At 43.4% G+C, this 22,523-nt stretch overlaps 1 protein-coding gene across 2 annotated transcripts in view; it reads left to right on the forward strand.

The window, feature by feature from the left end:
• CAMKMT (calmodulin-lysine N-methyltransferase) overlaps positions 1-22,523 on the forward strand; it is a 594,578-nt gene that overhangs the window by 29,866 nt on the left and 542,189 nt on the right. The window lies entirely within an intron of this gene.

The following is a 22,523-nucleotide window of genomic DNA, read 5'->3' on the forward strand; positions in this document are numbered from 1 at the left end:
GAGCAGTGCTAATGAACATTTGAACTTCCCTGCTGTAACACCTTATCTGAAGCTGTTTCTCACTGCTTCTTTGATGTACAAGTGCTTTAGAAAACAGGACTGTTTTCGAAACAAGTTGGGTCAAAGAGCTCAGAGAAGCTCTTTTGCATAGATAACAACTGAAGTTTCTTAACTCTACCTGTATTGAAAAACAATATGGGACTATTTTCTTTGCTACTAATGTTTTATTTCTTAGCTGTATTACCTATACAATTCATTATTTATTATAAATTATTTGCTTTACAGCAAACCTGAACTGAAAATGAACTGATGAAATAATAAGTTGTATCTATCCCCTACTCCTTAATATGGCATTTTTTAAGAATCCCCTAGTTTTATTTTCTCTTTAAAAGCTAAAAGAGTAGGTTTAATGATTTAATGTCTCAGCTTTTATGGCCCATACTCACGGGCTACAATTGTCGCCGCAACACGAGGCGCGCGCGTGTTTCCCGTGAGTATGAGGCGCAACACAGGCGCGCACCCTGAACCGTCGCTCGTCGCTGCTGTCACCAGGCGATTGCCGCGGTCAATCGCCCGGCGACAGTTGCCGCCGCAACTGTCGCTAGTCCGCGTGAGTATGTGGACTAACGACAGCAACATAATAGGAAATCCATGGCGCTTCTGGCGAGGGGGAGGAACGTCGGCGACAGCTTCCGTCGCTTCAGTAATCCCTCTTCCGCGTGTGTACGCGGAGGGACCTGGCGACGAGCTGTCGCCGAACTGTCGCGCACACGCTCCCGTGTGCTAGTGACAGCCCCAAAAAGTTGCCCATGAGTATGGGCCATAAGTGTCTGAAAGCTACAGTTTATGAACTTTTGACCTTTTTTTCATCTATTCCCTGAACCTAAAAGCTTATTCCAGGGACCAGTTTTATGGCTGTAATTAGTTATCATTGAGAGTTAGCTGTAGTTTGACTAGGTCGCAGATTCTTTCTGTTTTAAGAAAGCAAACTTTTGTTTTTCTTAACATCTTAGTAAGGGGGCTTTTAGGACCATTGCAGTCCCTTACACACTCCAATGAGTTCTGGGTCACCATGAGCTTGCTGGTTAGTCTGTACCTCTCAGTGTTACAAGCCCTACTCCATAGAGCCAAACTAATCCATGCCATGCACTGATGAGGATCAAACAATCCAAAACAGTCTGTATGCATGTTGGATTATTCTGGCTCTGTACAAATTAACAAGCTGACACATCATTGCATTCCAGCAGTTCTGGAGGCGTGTTTAGCTTCTAAGGGTAATAATGGTTAATTTGCATATATTCAGCAGTGATGCACTGGGAGACATCTCAAGCTCACTCCAACCTGAATTATCGCAAATTATTTCTGTTTTAAGAAAGCAAACTTTTTTTTTCTGACCAAAGAGAAACTATTATTTGCATACCTGAATGTTTAACCCTTTCAGTGAGAAATATAACAACAAATGAACACAGTCTAGTTATATGCTGGAATGTTTCTGTACATACACGTTTATCTCATCATGTTACATATCAGGGGCCCTTTAAAAGAATGGATGCCTTTAAAATTAACCAAAGCACAGAAAGGTTTGTTCTGCATGGGATCGTTATTTTAATGACAGCAGTAAGTGACCAGAGATTTGTAGGTTAATCACCTGTCCATCGTGTCATTTCAGAAAATGACTAAGCAATCATCTTCTTTCTGAGGGTCCTGCCCTTTTAGCCCCAGTTCCCACTCTATCCACCTTCAATGTTTCTAGAGCTACAACAGTCATCAAGTTTTTATCATGGCATAGTCTGCTGTCAGGTTTGAATTTAACAATCAATCAAAATACAGGGAGCTTTCAGTTTAGGTAAAGACTGTTTTCCAGGTATGTGTGTGCAGTTATGTTTTTCATACTTTAAACCATAATTTCCCAATTCAAAGTAATACAATCTCATAACAATGTGCAGTAAGTACCATTTTGACCCTAGTGAGACCCTGTAGATGTGACTGACGTCAACAGCTGACATAGCAGATGTACCTGTATTGTTCTGCTTTGAGTACCTGGAGAAACCCCAAATGGCAAAAGTTAAGCATACCTGGGGCTTCCATAGTGTCCACAGAAACTGTGTGGATCCTCATTTTCTCTGGCCTTCCCTCCATGGTCCCTAGTATTCCGCTTCTCAGGATAAGTCAGAGCAGGGCACGTGCTCTGTCCACTTCATGCATCCTCTCCGAACACGTACAGCAGCCATGCATAGTAACATCCTTAAAGTGAACCTCCAGACTAAAAATCTGCTCAGTAGCACTGAAAAGGCTTGGTGTTTCTTTAACAGTTTCACAGCATGAGAAGTTGTTTTTTTTTTTTTTTTACCGAAGCCTAATTTTTAGCTGCACAGAAGCTAAGCTCCACCCCATCAAAGAAAGCTGCCTGGGCATTTTTCCCCTGATACTGTGCAAAGAATGATGGGATTTCTGATGTTGTTGTTCTCGTTGCCTAACAACTGGGAGGGGTGATAAGGACACTGGACAGTTGGAACTGTGTTTAATGCTCCCTGTCACATCCTTTCAACCAAAAAGATGGCTGCCCCAATGAAATCACAAACATTAGCCTGTTCTTTTAAAGCGGTATAAAACCCTGACATAATATTCAATAAAAACATGTTTTCCTACTCTTTATATGCCATACAGTTATCATATTTACATTTGTGCATAAGTATTAGTATTCATTTAGAAATTACAAGTTCCCAAAAGTACAGTTTTTTTGCTTTGAGAGCTGCCTTTGCATTTTATTCATAACTGATTTTATGCATGCTGTATTGAAGGCAGAAATGCTTTGAGTTTCTGTCTGTGTCCAGGAGCTTCTGCACAGTCAGAGAATGTGTCACATTCCTGACTTGATACAATTAAGTAAACACAAAATAACATTATCTACAATTGCAGATGTGTCCAGATTTCTCTGCACTGAACTTTAAAGTCCTGTGTGTAACCCTTTGAATGCTGTTCTAGTAAAAAAAAATGCTGGTTGTATATAATATGCTGTAAATAATTTTTTAGCGCAAAGAAGAAATGCATTCTGCTTTAAAACAGGGTAGGTAAGAGATTATATTTCCTATCTATTTTAATTAACATAACTAATGTAACAATGACAGTATGTTTGTTTAGGCTGAAGTTCCCCTTTAACACACATTTTCGTAAAAAGGACCTATGTAGAGTAATAAATTTCTGCAGAGTACAAAGTCTTAAAGAGAATCTGTATTGTTAAAATCGCACAAAAGTAAACATACCAGTGCGTTAGGGGACATCTCCTATTACCCTCTGTCACAATTTCGCCGCTCCTCGCCGCATTAAAAGTGGTTAAAAACAGTTTTAAAAAGTTTGTTTATAAACAAACAAAATGGCCACCAAAACAGGAAGTAGGTTGATGTACAGCATGTTCACACATAGAAAATACATCCATACACAAGCAGGCTGTATACACCCTTCCTTTTGAATCTCAAGAGATCATTTGTGTGTTTCTTTCCCCCTGCAGTTCTCATCCACTGAAGTTTCAGGCTGCTCTTTTTTCTCCTGCAAACAGCTTTGCCCTTGTCTGTAATTCTTCAGTATGTGAAAGCCCAGCCAGCTCAGAGGACGATTTATCCAGCTTGTAAAAGATAAGAGAGAAGCTGCTCTAATCTAAATAATACACAGGCAGTGTGCATAGAGGGGCCTGGAAGGGGGAATTCATAGCAGAACCACAACACTGAAGAACTTGGCAGCCTTCCAGACACAGGCTGACAAGTCTGACAAGGGAAAGATACATTGATTTATTACAGAGACTGTGATAGTAGAAAGTGCTGCAATAAGCCAGAACACATTAGAATAGCTTTTGGAACTTGTAGGATGATAAAAAACAGGATGCAATTTTTGTTACGGAGTCTCTTTAAAGAGAACCTGAGGCGGCGTTCTTACAACGCAATCCCAATACAGAGGCTGAGTCTGCCTATAGAGCCCAGCCTCTGTTGCTATTTAGCTTCCCCCAAAGCCCCCCCCCTGCGCGCTGTCAGACCCCATTAATCATAGCCGCGCTATGCAGCTGTGTTTACCCACTAATGTCAGTCTCGGCTGCTCCCCCGCCACTTGAATTGCTCCAGTCCCGCCCACGTCCCTTCCCTCCAATCAGCGGCGAGGGAAGGGACGTGGGCGGGGACCGGAGCGATTCAGGAGGCGGGGGAGAGCAGAGACTGGCATTAGAGAAACACAGCCCACTGTGACACGCTGCGTGTCGACAGCGCGGCTGTGTTTTATGGGGTCTCACAGCGCGCAGGGGGGGCTTTGGAGGAAGCTAAATAGCAACAGAATATGAATATGGTAGGTTATTAGACTATGACTATGGTAGGATTAGATTGTGAGCTCCTCTGAGGACAGTCAGTGACATGACTATGTACTCTGTAATGTGCTGCAGAAGATGTCAGTGCTATATAAATACATAATAATAATATGGTAGGACATTAGACTATGACTATGGTAGGATTAGATTGTGAGCTCCTCTGAGGGCAGTCAGTGACATGACTATGTACTCTGTAATGTGCTGCAGAAGATGTCAGTGCTATATAAATACATAATAATATTATGGTAGGATATTATACTATGACTATGGTGGGGATTAGATTGTGAGCTCCTCTGAGGACAGTCAGTGACATGACTATGTACTCTGTAATGTGCTGCAGAAGATGTCAGTGCTATATAAATACATAATAATAATATGGTAGGATATTATACTATGACTATGGTAGGATTAGATTGTGAGCTCCTCTGAGGACAGTCAGTGACATGACTATGTACTCTGTAATGTGCTGCAGAAGATGTCAGTGCTATATAAATACATAATAATAATATGGTAGGATATTAGACTATGACTATGGTAAGGATTAGATTGTGAACCCCTCTAAGGGACAGTCAGTGACATGACTATGTACTCTGTAAAGTATTGCATTAGATAATAATACATAATAATAATAATAATATGGGAGGACATTAGACTATGACTATGGTAGGGATTCGAGTGCAAGCTCCTCTGAGGACAGCAAGTGACATGACTATGTACTCTGTAATGTGCTGCAGAAGATGTCAGTGCTATATAAAGACATAATAATAATATGGTAGGACATTAAACTATGACTATGGTAGGATTAGATTGTGAGCTCCTCTGAGGACAGTCAGTGACATGACTATGTACTCTGTAATGTGCTGCAGAAGATGTCAGTGCTATATAAATACATAATAATAATATGGTAGGACATTAGACTATGACTATGGTAGGATTAGATTGTGAGCTCCTCTGAGGACAGTCAGTGACATGACTATGTACATTGTAAAGTGCTGCAGAAGATGCCAGTGCTATACAAATACATAATAATAATAATAATACAAATAATAGACTAGGACTATGGTAGGGATTAGATTGTGAGCTAAGTGACAAGACACTATACTCTGTACAGCGCTGTGGAAAATGTCAGCGCTATATAAATACTAAACAATAATCTTTCCTATACAACAGTGTTGAAGAACAATCATTCTTCCAGATAAATGAATAGGAGAGGCCCAGTGTGCACTGTACAGGTGAAAGATCTGCTTGAGAGATGAGCAGCTGGGAGTCTCCTGTTCTGGTTTCAGTACACAAGTGGCTGCAGATTACCTGTGTAATAATAGAGAAGGCAGCAGAGGGCGCTCCTGTCCCAGCTTCTGTATCCTGCCTGCCAGTACAAGGGGGAGAAATGTAGAGAGAGAAGCAGCTTTGTGTTCTCTAGTGTGATTCATGTAGTTACTTCACAAGCTCATTGTTTTTGCTGGATGTGCAAAGACTCTATTGTAATCCTGCTTTGGTTCAGTCATACAAGTCTATGCAGAAGGAATGATAAAAACAGCAGAGATTGGCTGTCATCTGCCCCATCTGCAATGCACTGCAGTCTGGGTGTGAGCTTTCTATTGTTTCCTATAATGACAATTACGCTAGAAAGTTACAGGGTGCTTACGAGTTGTGTTCCAAAGTTGAGATTATATTGATTATATTCAAGCAACATGTTCCTTGTTCTGTAAAAAAAATAATAAAAAAACCCTTAAAAAAATATACATATAATATATCTATCTCTATCCCTCTTCCAACGCACACCAAATAAAAATATAAAAATAAAAAATCATAAATTGGTGCTATGTAGGCGATTGACTGGTTGGCTTGGTCAACTCTCCCTAAGTGGATTGGTCAGCTCTCGCCCATAAAACACGCCTCTTTCACCCTTCTGGCCCCGCCCTCGTATCCTAGTTACTTCCTTCTCTGCCTTTCAGATCTCGCACGTGTACAACTGCGCCGCTTCACTACAGTCCTCAGCAGCGAGATCTGAGAGGCGGTAACAGGACAGGATCTCACACATGTGCACCTGCGCCGCTTCACTACAGTCCTCAGCAGCGAGATCTGAGAGGCGGTAACAGGACAGGATCTCACACATGTGCGCCTGCGCCGCTTCACTACAGTCCTCAGCAGCGAGATCTGAGAGGCGGTAACAGGACAGGATCTCACACATGTGCGCCTGCGCCGCTTCACTACAGTCCTCAGCAGCGAGATCTGAGAGACAGTAACAGGACAGGATCTCACACATGTGCGCCTGCGCCGCTTCACTACAGTCCTCAGCAGCGAGATCTGAGAGGCGGTAACAGGACAGGATCTCACACATGTGCGCCTGCGCCGCTTCACTACAGTCCTCAGCAGCGAGATCTGAGAGACAGTAACAGGACAGGATCTCACACATGTGCGCCTGCGCCGCTTCACTACAGTCCTCAGCAGCGAGATCTGAGAGACAGTAACAGGACAGGATCTCACACATGTGCGCCTGCGCCGCTTCACTACAGTCCTCAGCAGCGAGATCTGAGAGACAGTAACAGGACAGGATCTCACACATGTGCGCCTGCGCCGCTTCACTACAGTCCTCAGCAGCGAGATCTGAGAGACAGTAACAGGACAGGATCTCACACATGTGCGCCTGCGCCGCTTCACTACAGTCCTCAGCAGCGAGATCTGAGAGACAGTAACAGGACAGGATCTCACACATGTGCGCCTGCGCCGCTTCACTACAGTCCTCAGCAGCGAGATCTGAAAATCGGTAACAAGATAGGGCGTATCACCCGGCATCAGTGACACCCGGCGTATAAGACGACCCCTGACTTTTCAGATGATTTTCAAGGCTTAAAAAGTAGTCTTATACGCCAGAATATACAGTATTTGATTTATAAAGTTTCAACATATTCCGTGGCGCTCTGCAAAGTAAGAAACAAACATGGGGTACGTAATAATACAGACAATGGAATACACCTAAATATACCAGCGTTGGTACAAAATACAGAATCGGTAATGACTGTCACAAAATTAATATGAGTATATGTAATATATAATATGTATATATGCGAGATTCCTGCCCATGCAAGCTTGCAATCTAAAGGAATGGGGGGAACAAGAGGTGTGTGTATGTATGTATGTATGTATATGTATATATATATATGTATATGTATATATATATATATATATATATATATATATATATATATATATATATATATATATATATACATATATATATATATATATATATATATATATGTGTGTGTGTGTATATATGTATATATATGGATATATGTATATATATATATATATATATATATATATATATATATGTATATGTGTGTGTGTGTGTGTGTATATATATATATATATATATATATATATATATATATATATATATATATATATATATATATATATTAGTACAATTGCACTGACTCCTACCTACACAGAATGTAATAAGGAACCGAAATATTAGCTGAAAAACACAGTTCAGTGGTGCAACCCCAAGTTGATAAGTTAAAGGGAACCTGAAGTGAGAGTGAGATGCAGGCTGTCATATTTAATCATTTTAAACTATACAAATTGCCTAGCAGTCCTGCTGATCTCTTTGGCTGCAGTAGTGTGTGAAATTGAATCACACACCTGAAACAAGCATGTGGCTGTTTAGGATTTGTAGTCCAGAGTTGAGATTATATTGCAAACATGTCCCCTGTTCTCTAAAGAAAAGAAAATGTTGGGCAGAGCAACTACCATTCACTAAGTGCTTTTGAAAATAAAGAAAACCCTGAGAACCCCTCATGAAGAGATGGGCTAGTCGCAAACCTGTCGCTTCTGTCAGATTTCTACTGCTTACTGTAAGTGACAGCAACATAGGAAAAAGGTCATTTATGTCTTATTTTACTCTGGGAGAAACATACTTTCTATTTGTATGTGTTTACGTTATTTTAAATTTTTACGATTTTTGCTATAGTGTTCCTAAGTGTAAAAGTGGCCTTTGGTACATTATTATTATTCAGTATTTACATAGCGCTGACATATTTTCCACGTTGAAAACCTTGACAAGGTCACTAAGTGTCCCTTAAAAGAGGTGACAACCTAATGGCTGTATTAAAGAGACTCTGTAACAAATGTTTCAGTCTTATTTCTTCTATTCTATAAGTTCCTATGCCTGTTCTAATGTGCTCTGGCTTACTGCAGCTTTTCCTAATTGCACTGTCTCTGTAATAAATCTTATCTACTTTCCTCTGTCGTGTCTGTCGGGCTAAAGCTTGAGTGTGTGGAATGTGCAGGGCTGCTTGTGATTGGTTAAAAGCGATACACACCCTCTGCAGGCCCCCTGCACACTCTGTATGACTCACACACTCTGCTTATGTGGGCCTATTACAAGCTGGTTAGTTTGTTTGTAAACACTGCCTAAAACTGTTAATTACAAGCCAGGATTGCAGCAGAGAGTGGCAGAAACCGCACAGAGGGGCCCAGGAGAAAATAAGGAATAGAATGGTATGCTTTTTATTGTAAGAATATTAGAGTACAGATTCTCTTTAAGGTCATAGCATGATCTTCCTAAAGGTGGCCACTAACTGTCCAATTTCTAGCGAAAAATCGTTTGAGCAATCAGAAATTCTGATCGGATTGGTTGTAAATAACCTCAGTTGATGGACACAATCGATAATGAATGAGTGAAAAAAATGCCGTCCAAATGAATTTTCATCGAACCAAAATTTGGATTTTCTTGTTAGTTGTGATAGATAGGAAGCAAATATTGGTTCGTTGATGGTGTAGTGAACGATGTATTACAATATTTCACTTCCGATCACAATTTCTGATTGTTCGAACGATTTTTCGCTAGAAATTGGATCATTGGCGGCCACCTTTAAGGTGGCCACTAAGGCTCCAATTTCTAGCAAAAAATTGTTCGAGCGATCAGAAATTCTGATCGGATTGGTTGTAATTAATCTCAGTTGATGGGCACAATAGATTACAAACGATTATAAAAATAGTCGTCCGATTGGATTTTTGTCAAACCAAAATTTGGATTTTCTTGTTGGTTGTGATAGATAGGAAGCAAAGATTGGTTCATTGATGGTGTAGTGAACGATTTTTCGTCCGACCAGAATTTCTGATCGCTCTAACGATTTTTCGCTAGAAATTGGACCGTTAGTGGCCACCTTAACACAATCTAGCACTTTTCTGAGTCACGGTACCTTTAACATCCTGGTGATATTCTACAATGCACTCCTGAATATTGTTTAAGAAATGGCAATCTTCCGAGCCCCGCCCAGTATGTCCTCACTTCTCTCTACCACAGAGGTTTCCCACCATTCCATTACTTCCAAGAACTACCCCAACTTCTATTACATACGGTATTTCCTGTGCTACCATTACACTGTTACCCCATTATATGGCTTATTTCCTATCTCAGGACTGTGCCCCCCTTAGTAGTCTCTCCTCACCTCCCGCAGTGGCCTTCTTAGTGTTCTCCTCATTATAATGCCTGAAAGTGCCCCACATAGAACTCCCTTTATTATAGTATGCCCCCTAGTGGTTCTTTCCTGGAGCTTCATATGTGATTCCCGCACACTGATCGGCCCAGTGCCACCCATAGTTCTCTGCTTACAATAGTGTCCCCAAAGTGCTTTGTTCATGCTGTTAATGCTTGACTTATTACATTGCCCCCCTAGTGCTGTATTCAGTACCGTACCCCCATAGTACTCCTTTTCTTATTTACTCATGCAGGGCTGTTTATGGCCATGTTGGCGTCCCAGGCAAGGCACCTTATGTCTCCCTACCCCAATCTAGTGGACAGGAAGATCATAAGCTACATTAATATTCGTTTTGTGGGCACCAATAAGGAATTGATAGTTTACATAAAAAAATTGAGGTTTCTCAAAAAGGATACACAAATTATTACCTGGCCATATACATCCAACTGGCCCAAACTCACAAAAGCCTCTTGCACACTACATGCAATTCTGATTTTTTTTTTTATACGATCCGATTTTTGATTCCGATTTAAAAAAAAAAAAAGTACTGCATGCTGCAAACGTTTTTTAATCGGAATAAAAAATCGGATCGTATAAGAAATCGGAATCGCATGTAATGTGCATGAGGCCTTAAGCCCAGTGTACAAGATACGATTCTTTTTGCGATTCGATTACGACTCTATTTACGATCCGATTAAATCCGACATGTCCGATCGGGATTCAATTTGATTTGACATTGCAAAACAATGGCAAATTGAATCGAATCCCAATCGGACATGTCGGATTTAATCGAATCGTAAATAGAATCGTAATCGAATCGCACAAAGAATCGTATCGTGTAGATGGGGCTTAAGGTAGCCATACACTGGTCGATTTGCCATCAGATTCGACCAACAGATAGATCCCTCGCTGATCGAATCTGATCAGAGAGGGATCGTATGGCTGCCTTTACTGCAAACAGATTGTGAACCGATTTCAGCCTGAAACCATTCACAATCTGTTGTGGTGGTGCTGCTGCTGCTGCCCCCGCCCGCATACATTACCTGCTCCGCCGGCGCGACTCCAGTCCCCAGGTCTCCGCTGTCTTCTCCGCTCTGGTCTCCAGGTCCAGCATGCTTTACTTCTTCCTGCCCGGCAGGAAGTTTAAACAGTAGAGCGCCCTCTACTGTTTAAACTTCCTGCCGGGCAGGAGGAACTGAAGCATGCAGAAGACCAGCGCGGACACGGAGCAGCGGTGACCGGGGGTAGTCGTGCCGGCGGAGCAGGTAATGAATGCGGCTCTATTGCGTCGGTCGCCGGGCACTCAAACGCCGCTAGCGACGTGCTCCCTACCCGCGGGCGATCAACGGTAATTTTTCCGCACGGAGCGATCGACGGGATCGGACGAAATGGATCGAAATTCGGCGTGTAGCGCGAACGATTAGCAACAGATTCGATCCCAGTGATCGAATCTGCTGTCGAAACGGCGGCAAATCGGGCCAGTGTATGGTCAGCTTTAATTCAATATAACAAACTCATACAATAAAAGTTTTGAGGGGTGTGTATCCACTTTATAAACATTGTGCTGTTTTTATATGGCCTTTACAGGTTTGAATATTGTCCTTGAAATTCAATCAGAGATGCAATAATTGACACAGTAGTCTCCATTTAGGTGTTAGAATGACAATTCACTCCTTTCATAATGAAACTAAGTTAGCTATAAGAATTCCATAGAGCGCAGTGCGCTAAGACTAATTCTGTAGAGCTCCCTCCTATAGTTGCCAGTCCAGCCATCTGCCTGGTTTGCCTATGCCTAGGAACAGCCCTGCTCAATGGGCTACCTTTATTATGGTGTCAACCTCCTGCAGTGCCCACTTTATTATAGTGCCATCATACTGCCCACTTTATTATAGTGCCATCATAATGTCCCCTTTATTATATTGCTGTCCATTGTGTTATTTTTCATTTAAAGCACCCACCATTGCCTCTTTATCATTGTACCAACTATAACGTTCCCTTTATTATAGTCCACCCCCACCCCTTCCTGAGTGCCCCAATACAGTACTATAGTGTTTCCTTTATTACAGTTTTCACCCTCTTAGTACCCCTTCCAGGGCCGGTTCAAGTAACAATTGGGCCCTAGGGCAAAATTAGCCTGGGGGCCCCCCCACAGACACCCCCGACCAAAAAGCGTCATTAGAGGTCCTTTGTTGCAGCCAAATTTCCCACCTGGGCCCCTGAGCTGGCTGCTGACCCTCCCCCAATCACCTCCCAACTTAACAGACTCTGCAAAGTCCGTGGGGAGCAACAGTTAAGATGGGGGAGGGACAACTTGGGGGCCCCTAAAGGCTCCGGGGCCCTGGGGTAATTGCCCTTTTTTTCCTATGGTAGCTCCGGCACTGACCCCTTCCCTTGTGTAGGGCAGAGCATACAGAGCAGTGAGCTGGGTGGTTATACTCCCATGCCCACCTTCCCCTACAGTCTTATGCTTGCTGAGCGCCCTTCCACCATTCTTCTAAAACACATCGACCCAGCAGTCACATGACCGTCAAGTGAGCCGCTTCTCGTAGGGGATGGAGCTGCGGCACCCTTGGAATGGGGGCTGTGGTCGAATTGGGTAAAAAGGGTTCAGGAGCCCTTACGGAAAAAAACGCTGCCGCCATAGGGGCTTATTGTAAAAGCCGCAATTTATTGCAAAGGAAGGACATTTCTGCGCTGAAATGTACTGTCATTGCCACTATCATGGCTTTGCGGCAGAGGGGGAGTTAATGTTTAGGAGGGGCGGTATGTTTAGGCGCACCCGGGGGGGGGGGGTTAGAGTAAGCACCACGGGGGGGGGGGGTGTCATAGGGTTAGGCTCCACCAGGGAGGTCTTAGGGTTTGGCACCGCGGGGGGTTGCAGGTTTAGACATTACGGGGGTTTGGGGGGGTTGGGCATCGGTAAAGGGAGGATTCTGTGTGAGAGTAGGGTTAGGTTTAGCTATAGTAAAATATCAATAAACATTATTGATGTTTTACTATGGAATCCAGCTGTAGAATATCGCTAATTGTTACAATATTCTACTAGCTGTAATCCACTGCGCCCTTTCCTCCAGGTGCCTTTATTTCATGTATGCAGCAGTGGTACCCATTTTGAGAACCACTGGTTCTCAAACTTTGTTAATCTGCCAGTAATATCGACAGATGCCAGCGTGTGGGAGGAAACTCATGTGGGATGTTAACAATATGTCTGCTTTCTTTAGGCTTCTTTCCCACCAGGACATTGCGTTTTAGGGGACGTTATAGGTCGCATAACGTGCCCCCATCGCAACGCCTGGTGGTGCTGGAGGAGGACGCTACCAAGAGCCGCGTTATGCAGCTCTTGGTGCGCCTTTTTTTGCTGTGCGATGCGGAGACCACGTGATCCGCATCACGTGGTCTTGCCAGCAAATCGCCGCACAGAGCGGCGCTCCAGGAAGTGAACCCTGCATGTCACTGAGTGCAGTGAATATTAATTAGCCATGTGGCTGGCCGTGGAGGAGGAGGGGAGACCTCCTCCTCCAACATAACTGAGCATGTGCAAACAGTCTAACGCGGCTTAGCCACGTATAACGCACAGCATGCAGCACTTTCTTTTAACTTGCTGCGTTACTATGTACACTGTGAACAGCACATTGAATTTTCATTGCTGTGCGGTTGGCTGCGTTACAGGCTGCACTAACGTGTGCCTAATGTCTTACTGTGAAAGCAGCCTAAAATCAGGAAGTAGACACACTGAAGATTTAATTCAGGATTTGTATCAGCTGTAACAAAGAATTTTTTTTCTTTAAAGGTTATTATGCTGTTGCTTATCTTTTACAGCAGAGAGGAAGTTCTGAGTTCAGGTCCACTTTAAACAGATTTTAGTGTATTTTATCTTGTTGGCACCACTGCTGACCTGCCTATCATTGGATTCTCTGCCTCTGACACGGGAGACCAGAATTCGAATCTCGGTTCTTCCTGTTCAGTAAGCCGTCACCTAATCAGTAAGGAGACCTTGAGCAAGACTCCCTAACGCTGCTACTGCCTATAGAGCGCCCCCTAGTGGCTGCAGCTCTAGCGCCAGGAGAAAAGCGCAATATAAATGTTCTGTGTCTCATCTAATGTACTGGTCAAGTTTCTAACCTCAGGCTTTACCACTGCAAGGTCAGAGTGCTGGTCAACTTGCTGCCTGACACCTTCTCATCAGGTGACTTTTCTCTGTACGGCTGTCCTGGAAATGACTGCTGGTAGAGGCCCTTCTTAGCTCCTCATACTTCTTATCTGAGAGTGAACTTTCACTTAATTTTTTTTCTTTGTTGCTTAAATTACTGAAGCAATCATCACATTCATCCGCGGTGTACGGTCTTCCTTTCCCCAGTTACGAGCTGCCGCTTCAGTTATGCCAGGGAGCTAAACTCCACCGCGGGCCTTTTCCCGAGTTAATGTTTGGCTCTCGCCGTGAATTGTTTGTCAAGAAGAGAGCATTATGAAGCCATTTTCCCGGAAAGTAGAATCATTGTTAGTTACTCAGGCTTTCTATTCAAATTAAAATACAGGTAATCAGGCATTTAATTAACGGATTTGTCTCTTGAGTGGTAGTCATGTTTAGTTTACAGGTGGAGCGGTTTGATGTTTTGTACCGTTGATTCGTGCAGACTCCCGTTGGCTCTGTAACAATTATAAATGTTGTCATTCAGCTTACAATATCACACTCATTGAAAGGGACAGACGTACCCCACTCACTGCGGCGCAGACATTAAGAACAATCATCCTGTTTGTAATGTTTCGCTGCGGCGGAAATGTACCGATTCCTCCAGCGAATTCAACGCGAGCTACTTTGAACTTGTTTTGCTCAAAGTTGAAATTGTATTTTAAAACTTGGAAACGCTTTGGATTTCTTTTGTGCTTTTTAATCAATGGAGAATTGTCTTAAAATCACAGCTTAAAGCAGGAAACTCTTTTGTGACAAGCGTTATAAGTTCTAAAGGAAAGTGCTGGTAGGTTTCCTGGCGCTCAGAGAGCCAATGTTGAAGCCACCTTCCTGGATTTTGTTTCTAAGTTAAGCTCTCCCCCTCACCTCAACTAACCTAACGGTGTACAAGTGGGGTCGGAGATGCCCAGGAGTGTATAAAACTTGAGTTAAAAACAAATAAAAGAGAAAAAGGGGAGGTGGCTTACCACAATAATGACAAATTCATATAGGTATGTAAATATATTGAATTTTTAATAAGCACAGGCAATGCGTTTCGTGGGTCTCTGCCCATTTCTTCAGGCCAAATAAAGTGTTAAAGCAGAAGTCAGGAACCTTTTTGGCTAAGAGAGCCATGAGCCACATATTTTAAAATTTATTTTCCTGAGAGCCATACTAAATGTTTCAAACTGGGACAGTGTGCATGCGCAGCAGAGGACTCACGCACCTGTTGCCATGGTGATTTGTATACAGTTGATCCGCCGGGCACTGGAAGCGTCAGACACGTCTTCAGCTTCTCTTGGGTTTCAGCAACTTCAGCAATTTCCCCGAGAGCCAGACAGGAGAAATACTGACTAACAGCTTGTACAATTAGCTAGCTGACTTGGGGATTGATTCACTTTGAAGGATGAGATCCCCGCACTTTGGCCCAATAGGCTGCCTGTCAAGTGACCGACAGCCTATTGGGCCAATCAAAGTGCAGGAATCTCATCCTTAAAAGTCACTAGACCTGACAGGGTCCAAGGCGGGACAATTGGAGCAGCTGTTCCTTTTGGGGGGAGCGCGAGTAAGTGAGTAGTGCATGCTACAGCAGTAGCGTGCCTACTTTGCTTGAGCAGCACAGCTTAGTGAATCAACCCCTACTGATTTGTATGTGAGCCAGATGCAGCCATCAAAAGAGCCACATCTGGCTCCCGAGCCACAGGTTCCCTACCCCTGTGTTAAAGGGTTTCAAAGGCCAGGTGCACACCCTTTTCTATTGCTATGTATGAATTTGTCGTTATTAAAGTAAGCCACCTCCCCTTTTTCTCTTTTATTTGTTTTTAACTCTGTTTTATACACTCCTGTGCGCCTCTCACCCTTTTGTGCTTGTTTCCCTCCTTGTGAGGGCCAAGTCTGGTCACTACGTTGCTGATGCCACATGTCAGGACCTTACTGCGGTTTTTCATGAGTGCGACAATCACCACCTTCTCTGGTACACCCGTTTCTACGGGCGTGCGAATAGTGCAGTCGCCCGGGCTGCCGGATTGAGCGGCAGGAGGGTGGGGGCACAGCGGTGGGGGGAGCCAACATAGCATAGTTGGAACTCACCTTTCACAATCCCTGCACACACGCAGCCTCTATCTCCTTCCTGTCCCAGGCATCGCGTTGGTGACAGCGCTCCCTGTGATGTCCTCACAGGGGGCGCTGTTGCCAATGCGATGGAGTCCTGGGACAGGAAGGCGATAGAGGCTGCGTGCATGCAGGGATCATGGAAGGTGAGTTGTAAAAACGCTATGCCCGCTCTCCCCCGCAGCTGTGCCTATGTTGGAGGCACCTACCTATCTAACCTATACTCGGGGCACCTACCTAGCTAACCTATACTGGGGGAACCTACCTATCTAACCTATACTCAGGCACCTACCTATCTAACCTATACTGGGGGCACCTACCTATCTAACCTACCTATCTAACCTATACTGGGGACACCTAGCTATCTAACCTATACTGGGGGCACCTACCTACCTAACCTATACTCAGGCACCTACCTATCTAACCTATAGTGGGGGAACCTACCTATCTAACCTATACTCAGGCACCTACCTATCTAACCTATACTAGGAGCACCTACCTAGCTAACCTATACTCAGGCACCTACCTATCTAACCTACCTATCTTACCTATACTGGGGACACCTAGCTATCTAACCTGTACTGGGGGCACCTACCTACCTAACCTATACTGGGGGCACCTACCTATCTAACCTATACTCGGGGCACCTACCTATCTAACCTATACTCGGGGCACCTACCTATCTAACCTACCTATCTAACCTATACTGGGAGCACCTACTTATCTAACCTAAACTCGGGGCACCTTCTTATCTAACCTAAACCCGGGGCACCTACCTATCTAACCTATACTGGGGGCACCTATATATCGAACCTATACTTGGGGCAACTATACTGGCTACCTACATTGGAGGTACCTACCTATCGAACTTATACTGGGGCACTTACCTATCTAACCTATACTGGTGGCTACTATACGGGCTACCCTATACTGGAGGCATCTAGAGCTGGATAACCTATACTGTGGGCACCTATACCTGGCTCCACAGGGGGGAGGTGATTTTTTTATACCCTCGCCCTGGCTGCAATTTAGCCTATACACTGTTTGTGCATCTCTACCTGCTTCCAGTGGTTGGTTGCTCTCTATGCACCTTCCCTTCGTGAGGATTCATCTTGACTAATTTTCATTTTCATATACTTTGCGATGTACTACACCATCTGGGCTCCAGTGGTCTCTGTGTTTTCTTTCTAGGGTGCATTGCTCACCCATCCACACAGTTCAACCTAACGGTGTACTACCTAATCCTCCAGAACACACTATACTCACCTTTGAAGGCACCTCAGCTTTGGTAGTCATGTGAGAATTGTGTCTGGGTGGACAGCCATGATGAGAGGAACCCCCCCCCCCCGAAAAAAAGAGTCAGTATAAAGCGAGTAGTATGTCTGGCAGGGGACTGATGCGTCTGGGGTCTGACAGCCGAAAGAGGACGGGATGCATGTTTTTTACAACATAAACAACGGTGTAAAGGTAGCCATACACTGGTCGATTTGCCATCAGATCGACCAACCGATAGATCCCTCTCTGATCAAATCTGATCAGAGAGGGATCGTATGGCTGCCTTTACTGCAAACAGATTGTGAATCGTTTTCAGCATGAAACCGATCACAATCTGTGAAGCTGCCGCCGCCCCCCTCGCATGCATTACCTGCTCTGGCTGGCGTGACTCCCCAGGTCTCTGCTGTCTTCTTCTCCGCGCTGGTCTCCGGGTCCGGCTGGCTTCACTGAACTTCCTGTCCGGGGGAAGTTTAAACAGTAGAGGGCGCTCTACTGTTTAAACTTCCTGCCGGGACAGGAAGTTCAGTAAAGCCAGCCGGACCCGGAGCCCAGCGCGGAGAAGAAGACAGCGGAGACCAGGGGAGTCGCGCCGGCCAGTGCAGGTAATGTATTGCAGCTAGCGTCAGTCGTTGGGCATTCGAACGCCGCTATCGACGCACTCCCGACCCGCCGGCGATTGAGCAAAATCTTCTGCACGGACGAATCGGCGGGAATCAACGGGAATGATTGATTTCGGATGGAAATTGATCGTTCTGTTGCAACGATTCGTTTGCGCAACGATTTCACAGCAGATTTGATCACAGTAATCAAATCTGCTGTATATCGGTGGTAAAATCTTTAGGTCTATGGGCCCCTTAACTATTATCCTCCATGACAGTAGCCATGTAATTACATCTAGCACATTAGCCTCAATTCTGGTAGCTATGTGAGGTAAATATTTTTTTGTAGGTAAAATACCTCATGAGATATTTTCCTCTTTTTTTTAGCAACTCTGAAAGATTTTTCTCCATTTCCAAACATGAGGTAAAACAGGTGGTAAATGCATAAAGTGAGGTAAAACATGAGGTACTGTATTTCAGTGGTAAGCATGCAGTAAATAAATAATAAATAATAGCAGCCTCCGTAGAAGTGCAATACTGCGCGGAACGGCTGTCAGGCTCCAGCTCCCAGCACCCACCACACCCAGTTCCAGTTTCCATGAGAATAGCTATTTTCTGTAAAATTAATGCAAATTACCTCATTAATTACCTCATAATTTGCCTCATGAGGTAAAACATGACAAAGTCTACCAGAATTGCTAAATGTCATTACCTTATGAGGTAAATTACCTCACATGAGGTAATTTGTTTGATAACCCTACCAGAATTGAGGCCATTGGGTGACCTTTTAGTTTTACCTTTGCCTCAGGTAAACAGTATATGCAGTTGTGGTAGAACAAGGCCTTTTCCCTCTGTTACCTGTCCTGTCAGTGCCTGGAAACAACACGCCAATATGGAGCTTTCATGGTAGATAGGTAAATTAATGGACATCTGAACGGGGAGCTCCGACCAGTTTGAAACCAGTCGAACAGAAGACCAAGAAGAGATGGGTTTTTGATTTGTTTTTATTAGTTGCTAAATTGGCTACAAACTGGCCCTACAAAATATGTTTTCTTTGGTTTTCCTTTCTATACAGCAGGTGAGGGAAAATCTTACAGATGGGGGTCACAATAGAAATGTAAAAGAGGTTCCAAAAAAACCTTTTCACAAATATAGAACTTTTATTCCTGGAATTGGGTTGTTAATCACGACGCTAGGCCTACTTTAAAGTGAATAGGAACCCAGAAAAAAAATCAACCAGATACTTACCTAAGGAGAGGGAAGGAGAGGGAAGGCTCAGGGGACCAGATTTATCAAGAGTGTCTGAGACAAAATATTAGTAGTTTTTTAGAAATCCATGCAGATCTGTCTTAGGCATCTTAAGAAATCATTAGATACTGCAGATTCCTTCTAAAACTGTTGAAAAATAGGAGGAGCTAGGAAGGTCTCTCAGACAGTGAAGTGTGTGAGGGGAATTGCGGTTGCTGAGGTAACCAACACACCCGCTGTATTGATAGCCGCAGGGGGGAGGAGCACCACACAAATCTTGTCTAGATTGCACTCTGCAATCATGTCTAGCTTGCAGTTCTACACCTGTAAAACTGCTATCAAACACTTCTTAATCAGCGCCAGTTTAGGGATGGATTTGCACTTTTCTTAACTGTAGTGCAGCTCTAGAAATTCATGCTGAATTGCCACTATTACTAGGATTTCAGAAGGTTCTTATTATCATGCAGAACTGTTCTCCCTGCTGGTTAAAACAGATTAAGAAGAAAAAACTGTTGGTAATGCGTTGATAAATCTCCCCTAGGGTCTTATAGAGCCTTCCCGATCCTTGCACGGTCCCTGCGTTCCAGCGTTGGCTCCCCCGGCAGCAGCATTCGACCACTTGGTGAATTACTGCTCTCTTTGCCACCGAAGGAGGCTTCGGAAGTCTATAGGAGCCCGAGTGCTCCCCGAAGACAGGCGGCTCCATACTGCGCACGCACGAGCATGCTTTTTCGTGCTCTCACGTGTGCGCAGTACGTAGCCGCCCGGCTTTAGGAGCACTCGGGCCCTTGAGGACTTCTGAAGCCTTCCTGAAGTTCTGATGGTAGAAGATGAAGAATATATAAATATCAGATATAAAGGGAAAAACTGAGAGCCCACCATGGTCTAGTAGTAGAGCTGCTCAAATTCGGAATCGGGAGATACCCGGATAGTTGCTATCCAGATATCTCCCAGTAAACCTCTGCGGGGTGGGCGGGGAGGTCAATCTTACCTGTCTGACGTCTTCTTCGTCCGTCCCTCGGCGCCTCCCACGATGCGCTCCACGCGCGTCACGTGATTACAAACACTTCCTCCTTCAACCCGGGGGATGGATGAAGAAGACGTCAGACAGGTAAGATTGACCCCCCCCCCCCCCCCGCCCGCCCCGCAGAGGTAACTGGGAGGTATCCGGATAGAACTATCCTGATGTCTCCCGGTTCTGGATTTGAGCAGCTCTGTTTAGTAGTTTTTTACCAAAGGGAGTAAAGTAATAGTGTAGAGTTATACTGTATATATACCAATGGGCAACCACTTTTTAGGCAGCAGGGGAAATTAAGCCAGTCCCCTTGGGGTTGGTAAAATGTTGCTCTCTGTAGATAAGAAAAATGGGGATAGACCTCTCCACCGTAGGTGGACTCAGTGTATGTTATAATGATTAAACTGAGTCACCAATCAGGATAAAACATCAATGATTCTTTAATATCGTACTCCAAAATATGCAACTCGTTTTGTGAGACACAGCCCACTTCCTCAGGCAGTAAAATAGGAGCAGCTGATTTGATAACTTAGCGAGACGGAGGCACCATGCTTGCTTTGCTATCAAATCAGCTGCTCCTGTTTTACTGCTGGAGGAAGTGGGCTCTGTCCCATGAAACGCGTTGCATACTTTGTAGTATGATATTAAAGCGGAATATACCCCAGCATTTCAACTTTGCTCTAAAACATTACTTACAGCATATTATATGCAACCAGCATTTTTTTTTTTTTACTAGACCAGCATTGGAAGGGTTACACACAGAGCTTTAAAGTTCCGTGGAGAGAAATGCAGATGCATCCGAAGTTTAGATAGATACATTTAAGTAAACACAATGTAACAAGTGAGGAATGTGACTTGTTCTCTCTCTGTGTCTGGGAGCTCCTGCACAGTCAGAGAGTGTGTCACATTCCACACTTGTTACATTGTGTTTACTTAAATGTATCTATCTAAACTTCGGATTTGTCTGCATTTCTCTCCACGGAACTTTAAAGCTCTGTGTGTAACCCTTCCAATGCTGGTCTAGTAAAAAAAAATGCTGGTTGCATATAATATGCTGTAAATAATGTTTTAGAGCAAAGTTGAAATGCTGGGTTATATTCCGCTGTAAATAATTTTTTATGCTTATCCCGTTTTGAATCTTCTATGTGGAGGTGAGTATAACTTCTTCTATTTTTATTCATTTTAACATTGTTTTATCCCGATTGGCGTCTCTGTTTCATCATTACAACATCTAAATATCAGATTTAATAGAGCTTTAAAAAAAAAACAATAAAAGAAAAATGTGTGTGCCTAGTGGGTAAAATGGATTTTTTGTGTATCAGTGATTGCAGTCGGTAGTCTTTGGCAAGCGGCGCGATCTATACAAGGTCGCTCGTTCAACACAAAAGCAAGAGCCACTGGTCGCCAAAACCTTGAGCTTTGTAAACTATTAATTCCCTCTCAACTTTGATATTTTTCGATAAGGTAAAGTAATGATGGCAAATTATGTATTTGATGTGTAGATGACTGTGACAATTCCCCATCTGTTTGACCTTCCCCATCACACAATTTTCCATCTCATACAAAGATCTAGCTATACAGTTTTAATATAATAATAATCATTTTTTTTTATTTTTTTTTTTATTCAACTCTTTTTTTCTCTTTTTTCCTTCCCCGAAGGGCAAATATACATGTCATGGGATTTCAGAACACACTTTTCCATTGTTGTTGTTATTTCTTTTGTCGCCCCTTCCATGTGCTCTAAATAAATACAAAATAATAAAAAAAAACAGAGGTACAAAGCAGCAAGCAGAACATAATGAAATTAAAAGAAAAAACGTGGCAACAGAATAACCTTTTTTTAGTGACTGAATTTACAGCTATTGGGTTCTTTCATACTTCCCGCACTATTATATCTTGTGCGGAATAATAATAATGATATCTAAGAGAGGGATTCACTTATATAAAGGAATTGAGTGATAAAAAGTAAAGAAAGACGGAATGAATGCTTCAAAAACATCTATCGCATCTCTCTTTTTTTTTTAATACTTTTATTTATTCAACTTGCCACGCAGTAAAAGGTTTATCGCTAGCCGCAGACGTGTATGGAATGCCCACCTACACAGCCGTATGTATATTTTTCATAGGGTTTTTATTTCCTTTTAAATCAACATCTCACCCCCCCCCCCCCCCCGCCTCCCCACTCTTTTATAATCCTTATTTTTTTATTCTACTATTAAATAAAAATCTGTTTCCTGCTGTCTGCGACATTCGTAATTATTTAAGTATA

The sequence above is a fragment of the Hyperolius riggenbachi genome, chromosome 4, assembly GCF_040937935.1.
Source record: "Hyperolius riggenbachi isolate aHypRig1 chromosome 4, aHypRig1.pri, whole genome shotgun sequence".
NCBI lineage: Eukaryota > Metazoa > Chordata > Amphibia > Anura > Hyperoliidae > Hyperolius > Hyperolius riggenbachi.